The sequence below is a fragment of the Thalassophryne amazonica genome, chromosome 19 (genome assembly GCF_902500255.1).
Source record: "Thalassophryne amazonica chromosome 19, fThaAma1.1, whole genome shotgun sequence".
Lineage (NCBI taxonomy): Eukaryota > Metazoa > Chordata > Actinopteri > Batrachoidiformes > Batrachoididae > Thalassophryne > Thalassophryne amazonica.
In genome coordinates, this window is record NC_047121.1 from 66,717,375 (window position 1) to 66,723,957 (window position 6,583).

Sequence of the window (6,583 nt, forward strand, 5' to 3'; positions counted from 1 at the left end):
GGTTTGAAGGAGGCCTTTAATAAGCTGAGGTAAAATTAGAGTTATTTCCATTACATATGTCACAGAGGTCTTCAACAAGCTGTGCCAGGCCTAAATTGTGCTTAAATCAGGAGAACATCTGTGAAAATTGTGGGACTTTGGAGATGTTGGACATTAAATGTCAAACAGTTGAAAATGTAAAGATATACGTATAAAAGTGAGTGCCATTTAATTTTCAAATCTGCCCATTGAACCATTTTTACAGTTTTAAACCCGTAAGAGCGCCGTGTGTGTGTTAATTAATATTTGTTCAAACCTAAACATCATTTCAGCACAAAACGTCAGTTTACACACAAAACCCCCACATTTGAGATAAATCCATGACAGTTATCTTACTTAGTATAAAAAGTATTCAACAGGTATTTCAGCTATGTGTTGCTGAGCAGCAGGAAATACTAACGGGGTTGATTTTATTGCTCACGTCAGATGACATAAAGCTGATCTATGTGCTGTGGATTTGCTGATAGCATTATTTTTCTTTCTTGGAGCTATTAAAAATATATATATTTCTGGTCTGGTACTGTTGTTTAAATCTTCCAAAATAGCATCCAAACATATGCACATCCAAACTGGAAATTTACAGAACAAGTCAGTTACATCAAAAACAAAATGAATCAAAGTGTGATTGAGATGAGATTTTTGTTAATTGATGTGCTATAGGTACTGTAATTAATTAATCTAAATTAATGCCTAGTTTTGACAGCCATAAAATAAACTGTATCCATTAAAGTGAATAGAAATGCCTGTTTTGAGCACTGACCCTGAACAAATGTCCCCATGGTGCATCTTTATAACCACTAAGGGTACAGACTTTTGTCTGGAATTACTCAGAGACCCAAAGTTTCTTTGTCTTACAAATAAACATTATCCTCGAAAATGACCAGAAATGCTTATTTTGACCTTTGACCCTAAGGAAATAGGCCCTGGTTGTATCTCAGTAACTGTTGAATTATGGTTTACCTTATTCAGTGACCCCAACTTTCTATTTGATCAAAATTGAACATTTTTCCAGAAAATGACTGAAAGATCCTGTTTTGACCTTTGACATTGATAAAAAAATGTCCAATCAGTCAGCTGTTGATTAGCTGAACACACCTGACTGACCTGATCTGCTCTAATTAGTTCAGGGACAAATAGAAAATGTACAGTATTTTGGATCCCGAGGACCAGGATTGGGAAAAACTTACTTAGACGATATTTTTTGATGACCTTGACTCTGACCTTTGACCAATATGCGCCCAAGTTTTGGTGGAAATCACACTCTGCTGCACCACTGATGTGCACGTTCATTTGGTACAGCCATGCAATAGTTGCTTATCATAAAACAAATTCCAAGATATTTTTGTCCAAGTCCCCTTCCAGTTTTGATATTCTGCAGTCTGCTTGAGGCTACCTCCCCACAAAACCAGTCTTTAATCAGCGAATGCCACCGATGTGCACGGCAGGTGATAAATGGAACTGCTGCTGGATCACTCGTGCGGTACTTTCAAAGCTGACCTTCACAATCTTTGAGGAACCACTCGCACCCTCTCTGCCGGAGCGTCCTTCGGTCAGCGTTAATTACCCTCAGAACCTCCGGCTGCCTGCTCATCAGGTCAGCGCTCCCGTTCAGTCCCCCAGAAGACAGCAGGCGGGGGCGGGGAACGTGCCGGATACCTGTAGGACTCTGATTACATAAGCCACCGCTAATGAGAGAGGCTCTCTGGAAAGGCCTGCGAGTTCAAACGATCACAACAGTGGCAGCGGCTAACAGATGCAACCCCGGAGCAAAGGGGGACTTGATTAAACTCACACGCAGACACACTCGTGCACATGCAAGGACACACACACACACACCTGCATCAAGCATCACTTCACACACGAAGGTGCGCAGTGGGAGGGCGGCTGTTTGATGAGAAATGACTAGAGGTTGATGAGAAGGGGCGCCGCTGCCCGGAGGTCACCGGGGTCGACGTGTCATTTCTCACATTGTGCGACATTTTGGCACACGCCTCTAAACAAACAACCCGCTTCCACATAGTAGCAGGAAAACAAAGAATAATTAAAAATATTTTAACTCATAAACCAGTTATGTTTTTTGCAGAACACATTTCTGTAATTTCATCATAAAGTTCGATAACGAAAGCCTTGCAGCAGTGAAGATCAAAACAAAGATTAATGTGCTGTTCGGCTTTGGAGCCGTGCTGTCATGTCATCTGTTATTCTCAGGCTAAAGCTTGGCCGTAATGCTGTTAGACATCACAACAATGCCTAATCACAACAAACCGCATTAGGCCAACGGTAATTGTGTTTGGTCGGTGTATCCACGGGCCAATCTGTTTTACTCCTGGGCAGCGAGGAAGGAGGCCGGGATGGAAGGGCCAGGTGGGGTGAGGTGGGGAGGGGAGGGGGGGTCTTTCTACTTTAGGGGCACAACTGAGAGGCTTGTTTACCTCCAGCGTCTGGCTCTACCTTATCAAGTTACAAAGCCGACGCTGCAACTCAGATTGGCCTCTGATCGATCTGAGGCCGGATGGCGAGAGGCAGCATGCATGACAGTCTGACAAGGATCTCAGACGGGAGTTGGGTAATGTCATGCCATTTTCCAGGACACACCTGAGGTTCGGTTTTTCATTGGCCGCTCATGCCGTCTGCATAATGGCGACACCAGCTATTCCCCACGCTGTTAACCGCGGGGTGCAATGGCGTGAATGTCACATTTGAATTTTGAAAGGGTCAGCAATTAACACAAAACAACAAGGTGTCGAAACATTTATAAAACTCTTTTAATTATTCAGCTTGCAATCTAGCAAATAAAAAAAAGTGACAGGATATATGTGTCACAGAGTGAGCGTGTTGGCACGGCAAAAAAGAAAGAGTTGAGGAAAATTAATTTTGATTCTACATACTTTTTGAGTTGCTTCAACTTAAAGGACAAGTTCAATTATTATTATTTTTTTTTAACAGTCTTATTTAAACATCGCTAGCAATCGAGCCCCTGCGTGCGCTACTCAACTATAGGAAAGTCACAAGAAAGAGGAACAAGAAAAAAAGCACCTGACAAAAGGTAACAGTAAAGCAAAACAACAGAAAGAAACCATAATCCCAACCCTAACTCATAACCCCAAAAATAACCCCTAACCCTACACCTAACCCCAAAACACAAGCCTTTACCACTATCCCAAATGTAATCCCTAACCACTAACTCAACCCTAACCCTAAACTTCAGGGTTAGGGTTGGGTTGGGTTGGGGCCTCAACCCTAGCCCTTAATCCCTAACCCTAACCTCTAACCATGAAACGAAACCCCGAACAATGAACCCTTATCACTATCCCAAAACTAATCCCTAACCACTAACTCAACCCTAAACTCTGGGTTGGGGGCCTCAACCCTAGCCCTTCATCACTAACCCTAATCTCTAACAATGAAATGGAACCCCTAACAATGAACCCTTACCACTATCCCAAGACTAACCCCTAACTCAACCCTAACTCTAAACTTTAGGACTAGGGTTGGGTTGAGTTAGGGGCCTCAACCCTAGCCCTTAATCCCTAACCCTAACCTCTAACTATGAAATGAAACCCCGAACAATGAACCCTTACCACTATCCAAAACTAATCCCTAACCACTAACTCAACCCTAAGCTTTAAGGTTAGGGTTGGGTTGGGGCCTCAACCCTAGCCCTTAATCGCTAACGCTAATCTCTAAGAATGAAATGGAACCCCTAACAATAAGCCCTTACCACTATCCAAGACTAACCCCTAACTCAACCCTAAGTCTAAACATTAGGGCTAGGGTTGGGTTGGGCTGGGGGCCTCAACCCTAGCCATTAATCATAACCCTAACCTTGAACCATGAAACGGAACCCCAAACAATGAACCTTTACCATTATCCCAAAACTAATCCTAACCACTAAATCAACCCTAACTCTAAACTTTAGAACTAGGGTTGGGTTAGGGGCCTCAACCCTAGCCCTTAATCCCTAACCCTAACCACTAACTATGAAACGGAACCCCAAACAATGAACCCTTAGCACTATCCCAAAACTAATCCCTAACCACTAACTCAACCCTATGCTTTAAGGTTAGGGTTGGGTTGGGGGCCTCAACCCTAGCCCTTAATCACTAACCTAATCTCTAACAATGAAATGGAACCCCAAACAATGAACCCTTACCACTATCCCAAGACTAACCGCTAACTCAACCCTAACTCTAAACTTTAGGACTAGGGTTGGATTGAGTTAGGGGCCTGAACCCTAGCCCTTAATCCCTAACCCTAACCTCTAACAATGAAACGAAACCCCGAACAATGAACCCTTACCACTATCCCAAGACTAACCCCTAACTCTAAACTTTAGGGCTAGGGTTGGGTTGGGTTAGGGGCCTCAACCCAAGCCATTAATCATAACCCTAATCTCTAACAATGAAACGGAACCCCAAACAATGAACCCTTAGCACTGTCCCAAAACTAATCCCTAACCACTAACTCAACCCTAAGATTTAAGGTTAGGATTGGGTTGGGGGCCTCAACCCTAGCCCTTAATCACTAACCTAATCTCTAACAATGAAATGGAACCCCAAAAAATGAACCCTTACCACTATGCCAAGACTAACCCCTAACTCAACCCTAACTCTAAACTTTAGGACTAGGGTTGGGTTAAGTTAGGGGCCTGTACCCTAGCCCTTAATCCCTAACCCTAACCTCTAACAATGAAACAAAACCCCGAACAATGAACCCTTACCACTATCCCAAGACTAACCCCTAACTCTAAACTTTAGGGCTAGGGTTGGGTTGGGTTAGGGGCCTCAACCCAAGCCATTAATCATAACCCTAACCTCGAACCATGAAATGGAAACCCTAACAATGAACCTTTACCACTATCCCAAAACTAATCTCTAACCACTAAATCATCCCTAACTCTAAACTTTAGAACTAGGGTTGGGTTGGGTTAGGGGCCTCAACCCTAGCCCTTAATCCCTAACCCTAACCTCTAACTATGAAACGGAACCCCGAACAATGAACCCTTACCACTATCCCAAAACTAATCCCTAACCACTAACTCAACCCTAAGCTTTAAGGTTAGGGTTGGGTTGGGGGCCTCAACCCTAGCCCCTAATCCCTAACCCTATCCTCTAACCATGAAATGGAACCCCTAACAATGAACCCTTACCACTATCCCAAAACTAATCCCAAACCACTAACTCAACCTTAACCCTAAACCTTAGGGCTAGTGACTCTAAACCTGAACAACTAACCCTAACCACTAACACAAATCTACTCCATAACAACTAACCATAAATCAAAACCAACTCTAACCCTAAACCCGAACCTTTTTTTCGTGAGTTTCTTTCATATTTGTATGAAATCTGTATGCACCACTCTGCATTTAATCATTAGTGATCGATCTCTGCTCCCCTCCACAGCATGTCTTTTTCCTGGTTCTCTCCCTCAGCCCCAACCAGTCCCAGCAGAAGACTGCCCCTCCCTGAGCCTGGTTCTGCTGGAGGTTTCTTCCTGTTAAAAGGGAGTTTTTCCTTCCCACTGTAGCCAAGTGCTTGCTCACAGGGGGTCGTTTTGACCGTTGGGGTTTTACATAATTATTGTATGGCCTTGCCTTACAATATAAAGCGCCTTGGGGCAACTGTTTGTTGTGATTTGGCGCTATATAAAAAAATTGATTGATTGATTGATATTTGCCAATATTTAGTTTTTTCCGCAAGCAAAATCTGCTATTTTATCTATTGCGTTTCCTGTTTACTTTTTATCCACACACCACTCTAGTCACCTTTGATGATTGGGTTGTATGAAGAAAAGTGTTTTTACACAAATTGCTATAAAGGAAAATACATGTGCTGTCAGTGGGGCCGCTATAGTAGAGCTCTATGTGAATTAAACTGTATTTTTCCAAACCTTAAAATTGCATACTGTCATTATTAAGGCATTATTGCATTTATGATGATGTCAGGTGAGGTCTGGGAGCATACACTAGTGCTGCACATAGAAGCATCCACCTCACTGTGGAACCACCTTGGGTCCTGGAGGTTAATCACCAGCCCTCCACATCTCTTGAAAGTAACCATCGATCTACCACAACGGTGTGAAATGTGGGAGATCTCTTGGTCTTCTCCAGCCACAGTGGTCCTCAACACTGAGGAACATACAGCATATGGCTAAAATGTCATAGCTGAAGTTCCTTCACAATGTAAGTGTAATTTCTCATCTGAGTCTCTCTAAGTAAGTATTCGTTTGACACACATTTTCCAAGGATGCTCCAAAGAGACCTTGAAGCAAAATATCAATTAATCACCTTAGGTCATTGGTTAGTAACCACGTCTTATTACTCCATAAGCTCTTCGCAAGGTTCTTTTGATGTCAAAAGCCAAAGACATAAATATCACCACTGATACAAGTGAGTGTCTCTACAAGCTCGATACTCTTCAACAAACTTCTAATGGTTGAGTCCAGGATGTCATTAAATGGCTGGATCTCAGTCTTGATCCAGGACAACTGCAAACCTAGACACCTCATGTCCTCACTCAGTTTCTCAACTGATGCATTGATTCCG

At 42.9% G+C, this 6,583-nt stretch overlaps 1 long non-coding RNA gene across 3 annotated transcripts; it reads right to left on the reverse strand.

Moving 5' to 3' along the window:
* Positions 1-2,782: 2,782 nt before the first annotated feature.
* LOC117531857 lies at positions 2,783-5,352 on the reverse strand. Of its 3 annotated transcripts, XR_004566752.1 has the most exons (4): positions 4,848-5,352; positions 4,510-4,563; positions 4,293-4,298; positions 2,783-3,387 (listed from the first exon to the last, which is right to left on the reverse strand). It is a non-coding gene; the product is annotated as an uncharacterized LOC117531857 (long non-coding RNA). The 3 variants fall into 3 exon arrangements; XR_004566751.1 differs by lacking the exon at positions 4,293-4,298 and having other exon boundaries at positions 4,364-4,563; XR_004566753.1 differs by lacking the exons at positions 4,293-4,298; positions 4,510-4,563 and having other exon boundaries at positions 4,785-5,352.
* Positions 5,353-6,583: the final 1,231 nt, after the last annotated feature.